Here is a 22,222-nt window from a genome sequence, read left to right as displayed (position 1 = left end):
ATTTTACCATGTTGCCCAGGCTGATCTCATACTCCTGGTCTCAAGTGATCTGCCCACCTCAGCCTCCCTAAGTTCTGGAATTACAGGCTGCCACCATGCCCGGCCTTCACCAACATTTGCCATTATCTGTGTTTTTTTTTTTCCTTTATACCTTAAAGCAGTATGAGAACAAGTGTCTTCAATTATAGGAAACAGTATAATCCCAGGGCATTGGGAGGCTGACAGGAAGATGTCTTGATGCCAGGAGTTTTTGTTGTTGTTGTTGTTGTTGTTTCTGACAGAGTCTCGCTCTGTCACCCAGGGTGGAGTGCAGTGATGGGGTCCACTGCAACCTCCGCCTCCCAGGTTCAAGTGATTCTCCTGCCTCAGCCTCCCGAGTAGCTGAGACTACAGGTACATGCCACTACTGCCCAGCTAATTTCTGTATTTTTGATAGAGTCAGAGTTTCACCATGTTGGCCAGGCTGGTCTTGAACTCCAGACTTCAGGTGATTTGCCTGCCTCAGCCTCCCAAAGTGCTGGGATTACAAGCATGAGCCACCATGCCCAACCTGATGCCAGGAGTTTTAGACTAGCCTGGGCAACCTAGCAAGACCTTGTCTCTACAGAATATTTAAAAATTAGCCAAATGTGGTGGTGCCTGTGTATAGTCTCTCTCCCTCTCTCTTGTTTTTTTCTTTCTAACTTTTCGTGATGTGGTCTGGCTCTGTCACCCAGGCTGAAGTGCAGTAGTGTGATCATGGCTCACTGCAGCCTGAAACTCCTGGGATCAAGTGATTGATCCTCCCTCCTCATCCTACCAAGTAGTAGGGACCACAGGTGTATGCCACCCAGGTCTTGCTATGTTGCCCAGGCTGGTCTTGAGCTCCTGGCCTCAAGCAATCCTCTCACCTTGGCCTCCCACAGTGCAAAGATTACAGGTATGAACCACCATGCCTGGCCCCTACCCTGCCTATTGAGAACCAAAAGAAGGATCCAAATTCTCCTTAGCTCAACTCGAGCCATTTCCTGATTGCTTCATCAGCAAGGAGCTTGTTATTGGGCTGTCCAGGCCTCCCAAGCAGCACAGAAATGAGGTGAAGGAGTTTTCCTGCTGCTCCACTCTGTAAGGAGTTGGAGGGTGATGTTTACTCGTTTGCAGAGAGAGATGCCTTGTAGGCACCTCAGGATGGAGAGGACCCTGATTCCAATGTCCTTTCTTTCTTTCAAAACAGGACCTTGCCCTGTCACTCAGGATGGAGTTCAGTGGTCCAATCATGGCTCATTGTAGCCTCAAACTCCCAGGCTCAAGCAGTCCTACCATGTCAGCCTTCCCAGTAGCTGGGACTACAGGCAAGCATCGTGACACTCAGTGAATTTCGTTTTTATTTTTTTGTAGAGATGGGGCCTCAGTATGTTGCCACGGCTGACCTTGAACTCCTACACTCAAGGGATTTTCCTGACCTGGCCTCCCAAAGTATTGGTATTACAGGCATGAGCCATTGTGCCCACCGTCTCTGGTTCTTAACCTTCTGCCTCCCTCTTCCAGTTTTAAAGAATGCGTGTAATTACATGGGCTCTCCTAGATACTCCAGGATAATCTTGTTTTAAGGTCAGCTGATGAGCAACATTAATTTTATCTGCACTCTTAATTCCACCTTTCTATGTAATTGTGCTGTGTAACATAGGACATGAGCAATTGGTGGGGGTGGGGGTTATTACTTTGGCCACCACAGTAACTATTTTATGCCAGGTACTCAGCTAAGCACTGGTGAATTAAGCATGAATAACACACACTCCCTAATCTCCATCCATTCTTGGGAGGAGCACCTCACCTGTCATGCTCCTGAGAATCTGGGGAGTCAAAGAAGTCTTCCATGAGGAGGTGATGCCAAAGCGGACAAGTGACAGAGGAGTCAAAGCTAGCTAGGAAGAGAGTAGAGGTTTAAGGGGAAACATATTATAAGCAGAGGATATCACCCACTTCAGAGACTCCCAGAGGAGAAAGAGTTTGCATTGAAGGGGCAGATGAGGCTCAGTTGGACTCCATAGCAGATGAAATGGAGAGGGGCAAGCAGTGAGGCTGCCTTGCAAGGCAGGGCAGAGCAGGGGCTGTTAAGGAGTTTGGACTTAATCCCTGAGGCAAGGAGAAGTGATGTAAATGGGGGAGTAACATGATGAGATTCACGGATTAGAGACATGGCTCAGGCTGCTGTAGAGAAGGCACCAGGGAGAGCAGATGGCTCAGTGGGTGTGCAGGAGACCTCTCACTGAGTTTAGGGAGAGGTTTTTTAAACAGAAGAAGTTTGAGTAATTTAAATAATGATGGGAAGGAGCTAAAAGTGGGGGATAGGTTAAAGATACAGGAAAGTGGGAGGAAGAACTGACAAGTGAGGTTCCAGAGAGGGCAGGAGAAGAGGAGATTCTCACAGGGGGATTAACACTTTCTTTTCTTTTTTCTTTCTGAGACAGAGTCTCACTCTGTCACCCAGGCTGGAGTGCAGTGGCACAATCTTGGCTCATTGTAGTGCAGACTTCCAGGCTTAAGGGGTTCTCCCACCCCAGACTCCCAAGTAGCTGGAACTACGGGTGTGCACCACCACCACACCTGGCTAATGTTTCTTTTTTTTGGTAGACACAGAGTCTCACTATTTTGTGCTGATTGGTCTCCAACTCCCGGCCTCAAGTGATCCTCCTGCCTAGGCTTCCCAAATTGCTGGGATTACAGGCATGAGCCACAATGCCTGGCCTCTGATAGTTCTGTATTCTCTAGAGTTGTCTTTACTTTGTGCTAGTGTGTCCCTCATTGTGCTGATCCTCTGTAAAAATTAATACCTTTTCTTTTCTTCAAGATGGAGTTTCACTCTTGTTGCCCAGGCTGGAGTGCAATGGCACTATCTTGGCTCAGCGCAACCTCCACCTGCCTGGTTCAAGCGATTCTCCTGCCTCGGCCTCCCAAGTAGTTGGGATTACAGGCATGTGCCACCATGCCCAGCTAATTTTGTATTTTTAGTAGAGATGGGGTTGCTCCATGCTGGTCAGGCTGGTCTCGAACTCCTGACCTCAGGTGATCTGTCTGCCTTGGCCTCCCAAAGTGCTGGGATTACAGGCATGAGCCATTGTGCCTGGCCAAAATTAATACTTTTTATATTAAATTTACATATATATACATTTTTTCTTTTTGATACCGGGTCTCGCACTGTCACCCAGGCTGGAGTACAGTGGCACAACCTCTGCTCACTGCAGCCTCCACCTGCCAGGCTCAAGCAATTCTCCTGCCTCAGCCTCCCGAGTAGCTGGGATTACAGGTAAATGCCACCACACCCAGCTGATTTTTGTGTTTTTTGTAGAGATGAGGTTTCGCCATGTTTCCCGGACTGTTCTCAAACTCCTGAGCTCAAAGCAGTCCACCCACCTTGGCCTCCTAAAGTGCTGGGATTACAGGTGTGAGCCACCTTGCTCATTCTAGTTTAAACTTTTGAATGGTTTGTGTCTCCTGATTGGACTCCTACAAATACAGAGTCGATGCTAGGAAGGGTACCAGGAGATAGACGCACACAGATGGGATTTGGGAGTAGGTTTGGTTATCCAAGGAGCAGTGCTGAGCTCCTTGCTAATGGGATATGGGATGCTGGTGATTTCCAGGAAGTGACTTCACAATGACTCAAGCTACCATATACTGTTGATTGTGAAATGCCAGTTGAAGCATATGTCCTGTGAGCTTAGGGGTGCTACAGGTTGACCACTGCAGCAGTAAAGATGACTCTGAAGAATGGCATGGGATGGATCCTTTCGAATGCACTTGAGCAGCGGTCTCCAACCATAGGGCCACAGAGCTGGAGGTGAGCAGCAGGTGAGTGAAGGGAAACTTCATCTGTATTTCTAGCCCCTCCCATCGCTTGCATGACCACCTGAGCTCCATGTCCTGTCAGATCAGCAGCAGCATTAGATTCTCATAGGAGCACAAACTCTGTTGTGAAGTGTGCATGCGAGGGATCTAGGTTGTGTATGCCTTATGAGAATCTAATGCCTGATATTCTGTTACTGTCTCCCATCACCCCAGATGGACAGTCTAGTTGCAGGAAAACAAGCTCAGAGATCCCACTGAGTCTACGTTATAGTGAGTTGTAGAATCATTTCATTATATATTACTATGTAGTAATAATAGAAATAAAGTGCACAATATATGTAATGCACTTGAATCATCCTGAAATTATTCCCTCACTCCCAGTCTGTGGAAAAATTGTCTTCCACACGTTCACTCTGTTTTTTGGTAGAGGCAGGGTCTTAATATATTGCCCAGGCTGATCTCAAACTCCTGGCCTCAAGTAATAGACCTCTCTCAGCCTCCCAAAGTGCTGAGATTACAGGCATAAGCCACCACTCTCAACCAAGACTTTCTTAAACCAAATAAAAATTAAGTGAGATTACTTGAGCCCAGGTGGTCAAGGCTGCAGTGAGCCTGATTGCACCACTGCACTCCAGCCTAGGTGATGGAATGAGACTGTCTCAAAAAATAAAATAAAATAAAATACAAATTAACCCTTTATGACGTTGCCAGTAACTTTCCCTCCTAAGTGTTCCCCACAAATCTTTGAATTCTGTTTAATTTCCACATAACATTTAAGACATTTAAGAACTTATGTCTGTCTGTGTCATCCCTTTATGTCAAAAGATGTCTTTTTGTCACTTCCAGCTGGATCTGCCATGAACGACTTCTGAATCCAGGAAGAGAGACTGACTGGGCAACATGTTATTCAGGTACAAAAAGATTTGGACTGTAACTCAAAAATGATCAAATGATAGTGCATGCATCAAGTGCAATGGGAAGCTCTTCTGGAGAGTGAGAGAAGCTTCCAGTTAAGGTGACATTGAAGCCAAGTCCTGAAAGATGAGGAAGAGTTGTATGAGAGTGGGGAGGGAAGGGGGAGGTGGCGGGATGGGGAATGGGCTGGGATGGGATGGAGCAAACTGCCCAGGAAGGGAAACCAGCACTGTACAGACCTGAACAACGAAGATGGCATATTTTGTTCAGGGAATGGTGAATTAAGTGTGGCAGGAATGCTTTGTAGAGACAGTAATTTGCTTGTATGGAATTTTGCCTGAGAGACCTCATTGCAGTTTCTGATTTTTTGATGTCATCATCCATCACTGTCCTTGTCAAATAGTTTGGAATGGGTATAATGACCACAATAACCCCAAGCATAATATTTCATTAATTCTCACAGAATCACAGGTGGGTGCCACAGTTATCCCTATTTGATGAATGGAGTGATGAAGCCTTGGGAATAATGAATGATTTGCCCAAGCTCACCTGGATATTAAGACTGAGTCAAATGTTGGGTCTGGTCTGACTTTAATGTTTGCTTTGTTCATGAGCACCACGTATTGCCTCTCCTATGCAGTTAAGCGGTAGACAGGTGACAGAAAAGCCCATGTTTTTCTCTACTCACACACTTCCGACTGAATGTATGTATGGAGTTTCTACACCAAATTCTTCAGTGCTCTGGATATTAACTGGGTGTCCCATGACTTTATTCTGACACTACCTGGAGTTAGCACAGACCCTACAAGTTAGGGCCTCAGTCCCACGAGACCATCCTGACTTCAGATGCCAATGGCAAGTCCTAAGTTGTCACCTGTACTTTTGACCAACCTGTTACAAATCGGGGGTTCCCATAACTGTTTTCTTGGGTTTAATAATTTGCTAGAACAGTTTATGGAACTCAGAAAAACAGTTTATTTTCTTTTTTTCTGAGAGAGAGGGTCTTATTTTGTTGCCCAGGCTGGTGTGCAATGGTGCAGTCATAGCTCATTGCAGCCTTGATTGTCGGCTCCAGTGGTTCTCCCATCTCAGCCTCCCTAGTAGCTGAGACTACATGCCTGCAACACCACATCTGGCTAGTTTCTTTTATTTTTTGTATAGATGGGGTCTTGTTGTGTTGGCCAGGCTGGCCACAAATTCCTGGTCTCAAGTGATCCTCCCACCTCAGCCTCTGAAAGTGCTGGGATTACAGATGTGAGCCACCACATCTGGCCAGTTCATTTCCTATTACTGGTTCATTGTGAAGGATACATCTCAGAAACAGTCAAAGAGACGTGCATGCTGGGTGCAGTGGTTCATGCCTGTAATCTCAGCACTTTGGGAGGACAAGGTGGGAGGATCGCTTAAACTCAGGAGTTTGAGACCAGCCTGGGCAACATGGTGAAAACCTGTCTCTATAAAAAATTAAAAAATAATAATAATAACCGGTGTGGTGTTGTGCACCTAGAGTTCCAACTCCTAGGGAAGCTGAGATGAGAGGATGCCTTGAGCTGGGGACTGGGGAGGCTTAGGTTACAGTAAGCTGAGATTGTGCCACTGCACTCTAGCTTGGACAAAAGAGCCTGATCCTGTCTCAAAAAAAAGAAAGATACCCAGGGCAAGTTAAGTTCGGAGGAGCACAGAGCTCCCATGCCCTCTGTTGAACATGCGACCCTCCCAGCATCTCCTGTGTCCAGCAACCCTGAAAGCTCTGCAAACCCCTTTCAGGGTGTTTATGGAGGCTTTATTATGCAAGCATGATTGATTAAATCTTTGGCTGTTGGTGATTAAGTCAGTATCCAGCCCCTCTTCCTCCTGGAGTTCAGTGCATGAGGCTGAAAGTTCCAAGCCTCTTACCATGTGGTTGCATGGTAATCAGTCCTCCTCTTGAAGAAATGTAGGAGCTTGCAGTCACCCAGTCATCTCAACAACATCCCCAAATGCATTCTTACCATGCTGGAGATCCCAAAGTTCTTAGAGGCTCTTGTGTTAGAAACCTGGGACCAAGACCAAATATTAAAACAAAAGATGTTCCTGTCACATCTATCACTGAGGTCTTTCTAAGAGCTTTAGAAGCTCTGTGCCAGGAACCAGGGACAGAGATGAAATATATATTTCTTTTCTTTTTTTTTTTTTTGAGACAGAATCTCCCTGTGTCATCCAGGCTGGAGTGCAGTTATGTGATCATAGCTCCCTATAGCTTTGGCCTTCTGAGATCAAGCGATCCTCCCATCTCAACCTCCCAAGTAGGTAGGACTACACATGCATGTCACCCATGCCCAGCTCATTTTTGTAGAGTCGGAGTTTCACCATGGTGGCCAGGTTGGCCGTGTTGGCCAGATGGGGTCTTCTTTTGTTGCCCAGGCTGGCCGCAAATTCCTGGGCTCAAGTGATCCTCCCACCTCTTCCTTGTAGAGATGCGATTTAGTTATGTCGTCCAGGCTGATCTCAAACTCCTGGGCTAAATCGATTGTCTCACTTCAGCCTCTCAAGTAGCTGGGACTACAGGCGCATACCACCATGTCGGGCTAATATTTATTTTTATTTTTTTTCTAGAGGTGGGGGTCTCACTATGTTGTTCATGCTAGTTTCAAACTTCGGGCCTCAAGTGTTCCTCCTGCCTTGACCTCCCAAAGTGTTGGGATTCTGAGTGGGAGCCATCATGCCCAGCAATCACAAGGGTCTTTATAAAAGAAAGAGAGTAGGAGATTCAGAATTGGAGCAGGAGATGTGGTGATGAAAGCAGAGGTAAGAGAGGGAGATTTGAAGATGCTTCACTTCTGGCTTTGAAGATGGAGTCAGGGGCCATGATCCAAGGAATGGGGGTGGCTTCTAGAAGCTGGAAAAGCCAAGGGAACACTTTAGAGTCTCCAGAAGGAATGCAGCCCTGCTGACACCTTGACTTTAGCCTTAATAGACCTAGTTTGAGTTTCTGGTCCCTAGAACCATAAGATGGTAGTTTTGTGGTGTTTTAAGCCACTAAATGTAGGAAACTGCAAACTATGTTGCAGCGGCAAGAAGAAATGAACATGAAGCCAGGCATGATGGCTCATGCCGGTAATCCCAGCACTTTACAATTTAGGCAGGAGGATCACATGAGGCCAGGAGTTCAAGACCAGTCTGGGCAACATAGTAAGACCTTGTCTCTACAAAAAATGAAAAAATTGGCCAGGTGTGGTGGCTCACGCCTGTAATTCCAGCACTTTGGGAGGCCGAAGCGGGCAGATTACCTGAGGTCAGGAGTTCGCGACCAGCCTGCCCAACATTGCAAAACCCCGGGTCTACTAAAAATACAAAAATTAGCTGGGCGTGGTGGCACGCACCTGTAATCCCAGCTACTTGGAAGGCTGAGGCAGGAGAATCACTTGAATCTGGGAGGTGGAGGTTGTAGTGAGCCGGGATCACACCATTACACTACAGCCTGGGCAAGAAGAGTGAAACTCTGTCTCAAAATAAAATAAAATAAAATACTAAAAAATTTAGCCAGGCATGATGGCATGAACCTGGAGTCCCAGCTACTGGGGAGGCTGAGGTGGGAGGATCACTTGAGCCCAGGGAGGCTGAGACTGCAGTGAGTCATGATCAGGCCTCTGCACTCCAGCCTGGGTGACAGAGTGAGACCCTGTCTCAAAACGACAAAAGAGTAGCAGCTAACATCAACTGACCTTTTACCAGGTACCTATTAATACCATAGTTTAATTTCTTATAACTGTTTCTTATTTCACTTACCAACTCTGTCTTCAGTTACTCCCAGATTTTTACTGTGTTTGTACAGATGACCTTTTGTTTAGATTGAATTGTCTCCCCAGAAGTAAGATTACTGTGAGTCACGGTGAATGGACATTCTCATTACCCTTGATGTAAATTGACAAGGTTTTGGGTGCCTCCCAGCTATAATCTTAGCACTTTGGGAGGCTAAGACAGGAGGATTGCTTGAGGCCAAGAGTTGGAGGAGGCAGTATGGCAGTATGGTGAGACCCTGTCTCTATTATTTTAAAAAATTGACAAGCTTTACCCTGGAAGGCTTATACACAATTTAAACACCCCTTATAGTATAAGAAAGTGCCCATTTCACTGCACCTTTGCCAGCACAGGGTATTATAATTTAGTAAGTCATTTTTTGTTTGATTATTTTAAATAGATAAAAGACCTCATATTACTTTACTTGTCACATTTCAACATCTTTCCTTAGCTTATTAGCTCTATTTCTTTTCTGTCTGTAAATGGTTGTTGTTGTTTTGTTCTTTGAGACAGGGTCTTGCTCTGTCACCAGGCTGGACTGTAGTGGCATAATCATGCCTCACTGCAGCCTTGACCTGCCAGGCTCAAACTTCAGCATTCTGAGTAGCTGGGACTACAAGTGTGCACCACCACTCCCAGATAATTTTTTTTCTTTTTTTGGATAGAGACAGGGTCTCACTGTGTTGTCCAGAGCAGTCTCTAGCTCCTGGCCTTAAGCAATCCTCCTGCATTAGCTTCTGAAATTGCTGGAATTTCAGGCATGAGCCACCATGCCTGGCCTGGGCTAGTCCTATATTCTCTAGAGTTCTCTTTACTTTGTGCTAGCCAATCTCTCATTATGCTGTTCACCTGTTATAATGAATAATTCTCTGTATTAAATTTTACCACTTTAAACTTTTGAGTGGTTTATGCTTCCTGATTGGACTCTGACTAATATGCTAGGAAGGGTCCCAGGAGATAAACCCACACAGATGGGATTTGGACATAGGTTTGGTTTCCCAGGGGGCAGTGCTGAGCTCTTTGCCAGTGGGAAATGGGATGCTGGTGATTTCCAGGAAGTGACCTCACAATGACTCAAGCTACCACTTACTGTTGATTGTGACAAAATGCCAGCTGAGGCACATGCCTTGGGAGCTAAGTGGTTGCTGCACTTGACCACTATGAAGACTGGTGTGGGAAGGGTCGTTTTGGATGCACTTGAGCAGGGGTCCCCAACCCCTGAGCCATGGAGCCGTAAGGAGCCACACAGCAGGAGGTGAGTGGTGTCAAGTGAGGGAGTGAGGGAAGCTTGGTCTGTATTTACAGCCACTCCCCTTTGCTCACATTCCCGCCTGAGCTCCACCTTCTCAGATCAGCAGCAGCATTAGATTCTCATAGGAGAACGCACCCTGTTGTGAGCCGTGCATGTGAGGGATCTAGGTTGCGCTGTCCTTATGAGAATCTAATACCTATTGATCTGTCACTTTCTCCCATCACGCTCAGGTGGGACCATCTAGTTGCGGGAAAACAAGCTTAACATGCCCACTGATTCTACATTATGGTGAGTTCTATAATTATTTTATTATATATTACAGTGTAATAATGGAAATAAAGTGCCTAATAAATGTAATGTGCTTAAATCTTTTGGCGCAGCTCCTACCTCCCGGCAGCCTCTCCGGGCCCAGAACTTTCTCCAGTCAGCCTCTACAGACCAAGCTCATGACTCACAGTGGCCTATTTAGGCCCATACCCTACCTCACGGCAGTCTCCGCAGATGAGGCTACTGCCTCACAACAGCCTCCACAGGCACAGCTCCATCGTTACAATGGCCTCTTTAGACCCAGTTCCTGCCTCCCAGGCTTCTCTCCAGGCCCTGAACTTTCTCAAGTCGACCTCACCAGACCCAGCTCCTGCCACTCATTGGACTCCCAAGGGCCAGCTTTTGCCTCACAGCCACCTTCCAAGACCCAGCCCCTGTTGTACAGTGGCCTCTTGAGGCCCATCTTCTGACTCCGGGCAGCCTGTACAGGCCCAGCTCCTGCCTTACAACAGCCTCTTTAGTCCCAGCTCCTGCCTCTTTGCAGGAGGCCCAAATGTCCTCAAGTCCAGGCCACAAAATCCAGGGCCAAAATGTCCACAAGTCGGCCTCTCAGGGCCCAGCTCCTGCCTTTCGTTGGCATCTCCAGGCCCAGCTGCTGCCCCCAGGTGGCCTGTACAGGCCGTGCTCTTTCTTCTGACTGTGTCTGGAGGTCCAACTCCTGCCTCAGAACAACCTCTTTTGGCTCAGCTCCTGCCCAGCTCCTAGTGGCCTTTGTAGGCCCAAAACTGCCTCAAGTCAAGCTTTCCAGGCCCACCTTCTGCCTCCCAATGGCCTGGACAGGCCCAGCTCCTGCGTGACAATGGCCTCTCCAGGCCCAGCTTTTGCCTCACAGAAGCCTTCCCCAAACAAGGTCCTGCCTGCCTCCCAGCAGCCTCAACAGGCCCAGATCCTGCTTCACACTAATCTCATTAGGCCCAGCTCATACCTCACCGTGGCCTCTCCAGGCCCAGCTCCTGCCCCTCGACAGGCTGTCCGTGCCCGAAACTTCCTCAAGTCGGCCTCTCCAGGCACAGCTCCTGCCTAACATTGGCCTCTTTAGGCACAGCTCATGCCTTGGTGGCCTCTCCAGGCCCAGCTCCTGCATCCCAGCACCTTCTCTAGACCGAGAACTTTCTCAAGTCTGCCATTCCAGGCCCAACTCGTGCCTTCCGTCAGCATCTACAGGCTCAACCTCTGCCTCACAGCACACTTTCCCAGCCCAGCATGTGCCTCACCGCAACCCCCTAGGCCAAGCTCCTCAAGTGGGCCTCTCCAGGCCCAGCTCTTCCTCCCGGTGGCCGCTGCAGGCCCAGACTGTTGTCAAGTCGGCCTGTCCAGGGTCAGCTCCTGCCTCCCGGTGGCCTCTGCAGGCCCAGGTCGTCCTCAAGTCGGCCTCCACAGGCCCAGCTCCAGCCTCTCGGCGGCCTCTCCGGGTGCAAAAGTTCCTCGAGTCAGCCTCTCCAGACCCAGCTCCTCCTGCCTCCCAGTGGCCTCTTTCAGCCCAGCCCAGCTCATGCCCCCTGGCGGCCTTCCCAGGCCCTGCTTTTGACTTTTGGCGGCCCCTGCAGGCCCCAATTTGACCTCCAGTCAGCCTCTCCAGGCCCGGCCTCCTGCCTCCCGAAGGCCTGCACAGGCCCAGCCTCTGCCTCACAGCAGACTATCCACGCCCAGCTAGCCCTCGCCTCACTGCGGCCTCCCCAGTCCAAAGCTCCTGCCTCTCAGGCGCTTCAGCAGGCCCAGCTCCCACCTGCCAGTGGCCTCTTCAGGCCCATGGGGCTCATTCCTCACAATGGCCTTTCCAGGCCCAGTTTTTCCCTTCCGGCGGCCTCTGCGGGCCCAGAACCTCCTCAAGTTGGCCTCTCCAGACCCACTTGCAGCCTCCCGGTGTCCTCTCTGTGCCCAGTTCTTCCTCCCGGCTGCGTCTCCAGGCCCGACTCTGGCCTCCCAACAACTCTTTGGACTCAGCTCCCGCCCAGCTCCCGGTGGCCCTGGTAGGCCCACAACTTCCTGAAGCCAAGCTCCCCAGGCCCAGCTCAGGCCTCATGGTGGCCTCTCCAGGCTCAGCTCCTGCCCTCTGACGGCGTCTCCAGGCTCCAAACGGCGTCCGGCCGGTGGGCTCCTTCTGGCCCAGCTTGGGCCTCCCGGCAACCTCTGCAGGCCCAGATCGTCCTGAAATCGGCCTCTCCAGGCCCAGCTCCGGCCTCCCAGCAAGCAAGCTCTTTTGGCTCAGCTCCTGCCCAGCTCCCGCTGGCCTTTGTAGGCCCCGAACTTTCTCCAACCAAGCACTTCACGCCCACCTCCTGCCTCCCGGTGCCTGAACTGGCCCAGTTCTGGCTGAAGAACAGCCTCTGCAGGCCCCGCTCTTGCCTCCCAGGGGCCTCTCCAGGCCCGGCTCTCGACCCACGGCGGCCTTCCGGGGCCAACTCCCTGCCTGCCTCCCGGCAGCCTGCGAGCGGCCCAGCTCCTCCCTCATGGTGGCCTGTTGAGGCCCAACTCATGCCTTTGGCACCCTGCCCAGAGGCGTGAGCCCCTGCCTCACACTGGCCTCTCTCACGCTAGGACTTCTCTCAGCGTGAGAGAGGACCTCAGCATGAGAGAGGACCTGTGAGAGGACCTGTCTCAGCGTGAGAGAGGACCTGTGAGAGGACCTCTCTCACACTGAGAGAGGACCCTCTCAGAGGACCTCTCTCACGCTGAGAGAGGTCCTCCCTCACGCTGGCCAGTTGAGGCCCAATTCATGCCTCTGGCACCCTGCCCAGAGGCGTGAGACCCCGCCTCACATTGGCCTCTCTCAGCATGAGAGAGGACATGTTAGAGGACCTCTCAGCGTGAGACAGGACCTCTTTCAACGTGAGAAGGGACCTCTCTCAGCGTGAGAGAGGACCCCTCTCAGAGGACCTCTCTCAGCGTGAGAGAGGACCCCTCTCAGAGGACCTCTCTCAGCGTGAGAGAGGACCCCTCTCAGAGGACCTCTCTCAGCGTGAGAGAGGACCCCTCTCAGAGGACCTCTCTCAGGGTGAGAGAGGACCCCTCTAAGAGGACCTCTCTCAGGGTGAGAGAGGACCCCTCTAAGAGGACCTCTCAGCATGAGAGAGGACCCCTCTCAGAGGGCCTCTCTCACGCTGGCCTGTTGAGGCCCAACTCATGCCTCTGGCACCCTGCCCAGAGGTCTGAGCCCCTGCCTCACACTGGCCTCTCTCACGCTGAGAGAGGTCCTCTCTCACGCTAGGACTTCTCAGTGTGAGAGAGGAACTCAGCGTGAGAGAGGACCTGTCAGAGGACCTCTCTCACACTGAGAGAGGTCCTCCCTCACGGTAGCTTGTTGAGGCCCAGCTCATGACTCTGGTGGCCTCTCCAGGCCCAGTCCCTGCCTGTTGGCTGGCGGCTTCTAGATGCCCAGCCTCTACCTCAACAGTGGGCCCTCCAGGCCCACCTCTTACCTCGCCGTGGCCTCCTCGGGCCAGGCTCCCTCCTCGGGACGGCCTCTGCAGGCCCAGGTCCTGCCTCACGGAGGCCCTCCGGAGGCCAAGCTCATACGTCATGGCGGCCTCTCCCGGCCTGGCGTTTGCTCCTTTGCATGTGCTCCAGGCCCTGCACTTCCTCCAGTCGGCCTCTCCAGGCCCAGCTCTTCCTCCCGGCGGCCTCTGCAGGCCCAGACTGTCGTCAAGTCGGCCTGCCCTGCCTCCTGGCGGCCTCTGCAGGCCTGGGGTGGCCAACTTGAGGACGACTTGGGCCTGTAGAGGCCGCTGGGAGGAAGAGCTGGGCCTCTAGAGGCCGCCTGGAGGAAGTGCAGGGTCTGGAGCGCATGCAAGGGAGCAAATGCCAGGCCGAGAGAGGCCGCCGTGACGCATGAGCTTGGCCTCCGGAGGGCCTCCGCGAGGCAGGAGCTGGGCCTGGAGAGGCCACTGGAGTCATGAGCTGGGCCTCAACAGGCCAGCGTGATGGAGGACCTCTCAGCGTGAGAGAGGCCTGGGCAGGGTGCCAGAGGCATGAGTTGGGCCTGAACAGGCCACCGTGAGGGAGGAGCTGGGCTGCACGCAGGCTGCCAGGAGGCAGGCAGGGACTTGGTCCTGGGAGGCCGCCGTGGGGTGACAGCTGGGTCTGGAGAGGCCCCTGGGAGGCAACAGCGGGGCCTGCAGAGGCTCTTCTCCAGCCAGAGCTGGGTCTGTACAGGCCACCGGGAGGCAGGACGTGGGCCTGAAGAGCTTGGCTGCAGAAACTTCGGGGCCTACAAATGCCAGCAGGAGCTGAGCCAAAAGAGCTTGCTTGCTGGGAGTCAGGAGCTGGGCTGGGAGACGCAGCCTGGAGGAACAGCTGGGCCTGCAGAGGCCGCCATGAGGGAGGCAGAGGCTGGGCCTCCTCAAGTCGGCCTCTCCAGACCCACTTGCAGCCTCCCGGCATCCTCTCTGGGCCCAGTTCTTCCTCCCTGCTGCGTCTCCAGGCCCGACTCCGGCCTCCCAACAACCTCTTTGGACTCATCTCCCGCCCAGCTCCCGGCGGCCCTGGTAGGCCCACAACTTCCTGAAGCCAAGCTCCCCAGGCCCAGCTCAGGCCTCACGGTGGCCTCTCCAGGCTCAGCTCCTGCCCTCCGATGGTGTCTCCAGGCTCCAAATGGCGTCCGGTTGGTGGACTCCTCCTGGCCCAGCTTGGGCCTCCTAGCAACCTCTGCAGGCCCAAGTCATCCTGAAGTCGGCCTCTCCAGGCCCAGCTCCGGCCTCCCAGCAAGCAAGCTCTTTTGGCTCAGCTCCTGCCCAGCTCCCGCTGGCCTTTGTAGGCCCCGAACTTTCTCCAGCCAAGCTCTTCAGGCCCACCTCCTGCCTCCCGGTGCCTGAACTGGCCCAGCTCTGGCTGGAGAACAGTCTCTGCAGGCCCCACTGTTGCCTCCCAGGGGCCTCTCCATACACGGCTCTCGACCCACGGCGGCCTCCCGGGGCCAACTCCCTGCCTGCCTCCCGGCAGCCTGCGAGCGGCCCAGCTCCTCCCTCATGGTGGCCTGTTGAGGCCCAACTCATGACTTTGGCACCCTGCCCAGAGGCCTGAGCCCCTGCCTCACACTAGCCTCTCTCACGCTAGGACTTCTCTCAGTGTGAGAGAGGACCTCAGCGTGAGAGAGGACCTGTGAGAGGACCTCTCTCAGTGTGAGAGAGGACCTGTGAGAGGACCCCTCTCAGCGTGAGAGAGGACCCTCTCAGAGGACCTCTCTCACGCTGAGAGAGGATCCCTCTCAGAGGAACTCACGCTGAGAGAGGATCCCTCTCAGAGGAACTCCCTCACACTGAGAGAGGTCTTCCCTCACGCTGGCCTGTTGAGGCCCAATTCATGCCTCTGGCACCCTGCCCAGAGGCGTGAGCCCCTGCCACACACTGGCCTCACGCTGAGGTCCTCTCTCACGCTAGGACTTCTCTCAGCGTGAGAGAGGACCTCAGCGTGAGAGAGGACATGTTAGAGGACCTCTCAGTGTGAGAGAGGACCCCTCTCAGAGGACCTCTCTCAGCGTGAGAGAGGACCCCTCTCAGAGGACCTCTCTCAGCGTGAGAGAGGACCCCTCTCAGAGGACCTCTCTCAGCGTGAGAGAGGACCCCTCTAAGAGGACCTCTCAGTGTGAGAGAGGACCCCTCTCAGAGGGCCGCTCTCACGCTGGCCTGTTGAGGCCCAACTCATGCCTATGGCACCCTACCCAGAGGCGTGAGCCCCTGCCTCACACTGGCCTCTCTCACGCTGAGAGAGGTCCTCTCTCACGCTAGGATTTCTCAGTGTGAGAGAGGACCTCTCAGCGTGAGAGAGGACCCCTCTCAGAGGACCTCTCTCAGCGTGAGAGAGGACCCCTCTCAGAGGACCTCTCTCAGCGTGAGAGAGGACCCCTCTCAGAGGACCTCTCTCAGCGTGAGAGAGGACCCCTCTCAGAGGACCTCTCTCACGCTGAGAGAGGTCCTCCCTGACGGTAGCTTGTTGAGGCCCAGCTCATGAATCTGGTGGCCTCTCCAGGCCCAGTCCCTGCCTGTTGGCTGGCGGCTTCTAGAGGCCCAGCCTCTACCTCAACAGTGGGCCCTCCAGGCCCACCTCTTGCCTCGCCGTGGCCTCCTCGGGCCAGGCTCCCGCCTCGGGACGGCCACCGCAGGCCCAGCTCCTGCCTCACGGAGGCCCTCCGGAGGCCAAGCTCATGCATCACGGTGGCCTCTCCCGGCCTGGCGTTTGCTCCTTTGCATGCGCTCCAGGCCCTGCACTTCCTCCAGTCGGCCTCTCCAGGCCCATCTCTTCCTCCTGGCGGCCTCTGCAGGCCCAGACTGTCATCAAGTCGGCCTGTCCTGCCTCTCGGCGGCCTCTGCAGGCCCGGGGTGGCCACCTTGAGGACGCCGTGGGCCTGTAGTGGTGGCTGGGAGGAAGAGCTGGGCCTGGAGAGGCCGACTGGAGGAAGTGCAGGGTCTGGAGCGCATGCAAGGGAGCAAATGCCAGGCCGGGAGAGGCCGCCATGACGTATGAGCTTGGCCTCCGGAGGGCCTCCGCAAGGCAGGGGCTGGGCCTGGAGAGGCCACCGGAGTCATGAGCTGGGCCTCAACAGGCCAGCGTGATGGAGGACTTCTCTCAGCGTGAGAGAGGCCAGTGTGAGGCAGGGGCTCACGCCTCTGGGCAGGGTGCCAGAGGCATGAGTTGGGCCTGAACAGGCCACCGTGAGGGAGCAGCTGGGCTGCACGCGGGCTGCCAGGAGGCAGGCAGGGACTTGGTCCTGGGAGGCCACCGTGGGGCGACAGCTGGTCTGGAGAGGCCCCTGGGAGGCAACAGCGGGGCCTGCAGAGGCTCTTCTCCAGCCAGAGCTGGGCCTGTACAGGCCACCGGGAGGCAGGACGTGGGCCTGAAGAGCTTGGCTGCAGAAACTTCGGGGCCTACAAACGCCAGCAGGAGCTGAGCCAAAAGAGCTTGCTTGCTGGGAGTCAGGAGCTGGGCTGGGAGACGCAGCCTGGAGGAACAGCTGGGCCTGCAGAGGCCGCCATGAGGGAGGCAGAGGCTGGGCCTCCTCAAGTCGGCCTCTCCAGACCCACTTGCAGCCTCCTGGCATCCTCTCTGGGCCCAGTTCTTCCTCCCTGCTGCATCTCCAGGCCCTACTCCTGCCTCCCAACAACCTCTTTGGACTCATCTCCCGCCCAGCTCCCGGCGGCCCTGGTAGGCCCACAACTTCCTGAAGCCAAGCTCCCCAGGCCCAGCTCAGGCCTCACGGTGGCCTCTCCAGGCTCAGCTCCTGCCCTCCGACAGCGTCTCCAGGCCCCAAACGGCGTCCGGTTGGTGGACTCCTCCTGGCCCAGCTTGGGCCTCCCGGCAACCTCTGCAGGCCCAGGTCATCCTGAAGTCGGCCTCTCCAGGCCCAGCTCCGGCCTCCCAGCAAGGAAGCTCTTTTGGCTCAGCTCCTGCCCAGCTCCTGCTGGCCTTTGTAGGCCCCAAACTTTCTCCAGCCAAGCTCTTCATGCCCACCTCCTGCCTCCCGGTGCCTGAACTGGCCCAGCTCTGGCTGGAGAACAGCCTCTGCAGGCCCCGCTCTTGCCTCCCAGGGGCCTCTCCAGGCCCGGCTCTCGACCCACGGCGGCCTCCCGGGGCCAACTCCCTGCCTGCCTCCCGGCAGCCTGCGAGCGGCCCAGCTCCTCCCTCATGGTGGCCTGTTGAGGCCCAACTCATGCCTTTGGCACCCTGCCCAGAGGCGTGAGCCCCTGCCTCACACTGGCCTCTCTCATGCTGAGAGAGGTCCTCTCTCACGCTGGGACTTCTCAGTGTGAGAGAGGACCTCAGCGTGAGAGAGGACCTGTGAGAGTACCTCTCTCAGTGTGAGAGAGGACCTGTGAGAGGACCTCTCTCAGCGTGAGAGAGGACCCCTCTCAGCGTGAGAGAGGACCCCTCTCAGCGTGAGAGAGGACTCTCTCAGAGGACCTCTCTCATGCTGAGAGAGGATCCCTCTCAGAGGAACTCCCTCACACTGAGAGAGTTCCTCCCTCACGCTGGCCTGTTGAGGCCCAATTCATGCCTCTGGCACCCTGCCCAGAGGCGTGAGCCCCTACCACACACTGGCCTCTCTCAGCGTGAGAGAGGACATGTTAGAGGACCTCTCAGTGTGAGAGAGGACCTCTTTCAGCGTGAGAAGGGACCTCTCTCAGTGTGAGAGAGGACCCCTCTCAGAGGACCTCTCTCAGCGTGAGAGAGGACCCCTCTCAGAGGACCTCTCTCAGCGTGAGAGAGGACCCCTCTCAGAGGACCTCTCTCAGCGTGAGAGAGGACCCCTCTCAGAGGACCTCTCTCAGCGTGAGAGAGGACCCCTCTAAGAGGACCTCTCAGCATGAGAGAGGACCCCTCTCAGAGGGCCTCTCTCACGCTGGCCTGTTGAGGCCCAACTCGTGCCTCTGGCACCCTGCTCAGAGGCGTGAGCCCCTGCCTCACACTGGCCTCTCTCACACCGAGAGAGGTCCTCTCTCACGCTGGGACTTCTCAGTGTGAGAGAGGACCTCTCGCAGCGTGAGAGAGGACCTCTCGCAGCGTGAGAGAGGACCTCTCGCAGCGTGAGAGAGGACCCCTCTCAGAGGACCTCTCTCAGAGGACCTCTGTCAAGCTGAGAGAGGTGCTCCCTCACGGTAGCTTTTTGAGGCCCAGCTCATGACTCTGGTGGCCTCTCCAGGCCCAGCCCCTGCCTGTTGGCTGGTGGCTTCTAGATGCCCAGCCTCTACCTCAACAGTGGGCCCTCCAGGCCCACCTCTTGCCTCGCCGTGGCCTCCTCGGGCCAGGCTCCCACCTCGCGGCGGCCTCCGCAGGCCCAGCTCCTGCCTCACGGAGGCCCTCCGGAGGCCAACCTCATGCATCACGGCGGCCTCTCCCGGCCTGGCATTTGCTCCTTTGCATGCACTCCAGGCCCTGCACTTCCTCCAGTCGGCCTCTCCAGGCCCAGCTCTTCCTCCCAGCGGCCTCTGCAGGCCCAGACTGTCGTCAAGTCGGCCTGTCCTGCCTCCCGGCGGCATCTGCAGGCCTGGGGTGGCCAACTTGAGGATGACTTGGGCCTGTAGAGTCCGCTGGGAGGAAGAGCTGGGCCTGGAGAGGCCGACTGGAGGAAGTGCAGGGTCTGGAGCGCATGCAAGGGCGCAAATGCCAGGCCGGGAGAGGCCACCATGACGCATGAGCTTGGCCTCCGGAGGGCCTCCGCAAGGCAGGGGCTGGGCCTGGAGAGGCCACCGGAGTCACGAGCTGGGCCTCAACAGGCCAGCGTGATGGAGGACCTCTCAGCGTGAGAGAGGCCAGTGTGAGGCAGGGGCTCACGCCTCTGGGCAGGGTGCCAGAGGCATGAGTTGGGCCTGAACAGGCCACCGTGAGGGAGGAGCTGGGCTGCACGTCGGCTGCCGGGAGGCAGGCAGGGACTTGGTCCCGGGAGGCCGCCGTGGGACGACAGCTGGGTCTGGAGATTCCCCTGGGAGGCAACAGCGGGGCCTGCAGAGGCTCTTCTCCAGCCAGAGCTGGGCCTGTACAGGCCACCAGGAGGCAAGACGTGGGCCTGAAGAGCTTGGCTGCAGAAACTTCGGGGCCTACAAACGCCAGCAGGAGCTGAGCCAAAAGAGCTTGCTTGCTGGGAGTCAGGAGCTGGGCTGGGAGACGCAGCCTGGAGGAACAGCTGGGCCTGCAGAGGCCGCCATGAGGGAGGCAGAGGCTGGGCCTCCTCAAGTCGGCCTCTCCAGACCCACTTGCAGCCTCCCGGCATTCTCTCTGGGCCCAGTTCTTCCTCCCTGCTGCATCTCCAGGCCCGACTCTGGCCTCCCAACAACCTCTTTGGACTCAGCTCCCGCCTAGCTCCCAGTGGCCCTGGTAGGCCCACAACTTCCTGAAGCCAAGCTCCCCAGGCCCAGCTCAGGCCTCACGGTGGCCTCTCCAGGCTCAGCTCCTGCCCTCTGAAAGCGTCTCCAGGCCCCAAACGGCGTCCGGTCGGTGGGCTCCTCTAGGCCCAGCTTGGGCCTCCCAGTGGCCTCTGCAGGCCCAAATTGTCCTGAAGTCGGCCTCTCCAGGCCCAGCTCCGGCCTCCCGGCGGCCTCTCCAGGCACAACGCGTCCTCAATGAGGGCCCCTCCGGTGCCAGCTCCTGCCTCCCGTTGGCCTCTAGAGGCCCGGCCTCTACCTCACAGTGGGCCCTCCAGGCCCACCTGTTGCCTGGCACCGTGGCCTCCTCGGGCCAGGCTCCCACCTTGGGGCGGCCTCCGCAGGCCCAGCTCCTGCCTCCCGGAGGCCAAGCTGGGACGTCATGGCGGCATTTTGCGGCCTAGCCTTTGCTCCTTTGCATCCACTCCAGGCACTGGACTTCCTCCAGTCGGCCTCTCCATGCCCAGCTCTTCCTCCTGGTGGCCTCTGCAGGCCCAGACTGCCCTTGAGTCGTCTCTCCAGGGCCAGCTCCGGCCTCCCGGCAGCCTCTGCAAGCCCAAGTCATCCTCAAGTTGGCCTGGAATTGGGCCTGGAAGAGCTGCAAGGCAGCCTCCCTGGGCCCAGCTCCGTCCTCTCGGCAGCCTCTCCAGGTGCAAAACTTCAAGTCAAGGCCAGGCGTGGTGGCTCACACCTGTAATCCCAGCACTTTGGGAGGTTGAGGTGGGCGGATCATGAGGTCAGGAGATCGAGACCATCCTGGCTAAAACGGTGAAACCCCGTTTCTACTAAAAATACAAAAAATTAGCCGGGAGCGGTAGCGGGCGCCTGTAGTCCCAGCTACTAGGGAGGCTGAGGCAGGAGAATGGCGTGAACCCGGGAGGCAGAACTTGCTGTGAGCCGAGATAGCACCACTGCACTCCGGCCTCGGCTAAAGAGCGAGACTCTTCCCCTAACTCATTTTATGAGGCCAGCATCATCCTGATACAAAAGCCTGGCAGAGGCACAACAAAAAAAGAGAATTTTAGACCAATATCCTTGATGAGCATTGATGCAAAAATCCTCAATAAAATACTGGCAAACAGAATCCAGCAGCACATCAAAAAGCTTATCCACCATGATCAAGTGGGCTTCATCCCTGGGATGCAAGGCTGGTTCAATATATGCAAATCAATAAATGTAATCCAGCATATAAACAGAACCAAAGTCAAAAACCACATGATTATCTCAATAGATGCAGAAAAGGCCTTTGACAAAATTCAACAACACTTCATGCTAAAAACTCTCAATAAATTAGGTATTGATGGGTCGTATCTCAAAATAATAAAAGCTATTTATGACAAACCCACAGCCAATATCATACTGAATGGGCAAAAACTGGAAGCATTCCCTTTGAAAACTGGCACAAGACAGGGATGCCCTCTCTCACCACTCCTATTCAACATAGTGTTGGAAGTGCTTGCCAGGGCAATTAGGCAAGAGAAGGAAATCAAGGGTATTCAATTAGGAAAAGAGGAAGTCAAATTGTCCCTGTTTGCAGATGACATGATAATATATCTAGAAAACCCCATTGTCTCAGCCCAAAATCTCCTTCAGCTGATAAGCAACTTCAGCAAAGTCTCAAGATACAAAATCAATGTAGAAAAATCACAAGCATTCTTATACATCAATAACAGACAAACAGAGAGCCAAATCATGAATGAACTCCCATTCACAATTGCTTCAAAGAGAATAAAATACCTAGGAATCCAACTTACAAGGGATGTGAAGGACCTCTTCAAGGAGAACTACAAACCACTGCTCAATGAAATAAAAGAGGATACAAACAAATGGAAGAACATTCCATGCTCATGGGTAGGAAGAATCAATATCATGAAAATGGCCATCCTTCCCAAGGTAATTTACAGATTCAATGCCATCCCCATCAAGCTACCAATGACTTTCTTCACAGAATTGGAAAAAACTACTTTAAAGTTCATATGGAACCAAAAAAGAGCCCGCATCGCCAAGTCAATACTAAGCCAAAAGAACAAAGCTGGAGGCATCACGCTACCTGACTTCAAACTATACTACAAGGCTACAGTAACCCAAACAGCATGGTACTGGTACCAAAACAGAGATATAGATCAATGGAACAGAACAGAGCCCTCAGAAATAATGCCACATATCTACAAGTATCTGATCTTTGACAAACCTGAGAAAAACAAGCAATGGGGAAAGGATTCCCTATTTAATAAATGGTGCTGGGAAAACTGGCTAGCCATATGTAGAA

The 22,222-nt window shown here is 54.4% G+C and overlaps 2 pseudogenes; one reads left to right on the top strand and one right to left on the bottom strand.

The window, feature by feature from the left end:
- Positions 1-13,848: 13,848 nt before the first annotated feature.
- Positions 13,849-18,915, bottom strand: LOC134739503 (putative uncharacterized protein FLJ46235; annotated as a pseudogene).
- Positions 18,916-19,218: 303 nt separating this feature from the next.
- On the top strand, positions 19,219-20,155 carry LOC134739502 (putative uncharacterized protein FLJ44672; annotated as a pseudogene).
- The last annotated feature ends 2,067 nt before the right edge of the window (positions 20,156-22,222 follow it).

Source organism: Pongo pygmaeus, chromosome 3 (genome assembly GCF_028885625.2).
Source record: "Pongo pygmaeus isolate AG05252 chromosome 3, NHGRI_mPonPyg2-v2.0_pri, whole genome shotgun sequence".
In the NCBI taxonomy this organism is placed as follows: Eukaryota; Metazoa; Chordata; class Mammalia; order Primates; family Hominidae; genus Pongo; species Pongo pygmaeus.
Note: the sequence above shows the minus strand (reverse complement) of the source record. Positions and strands in the feature narration are given on the sequence as shown.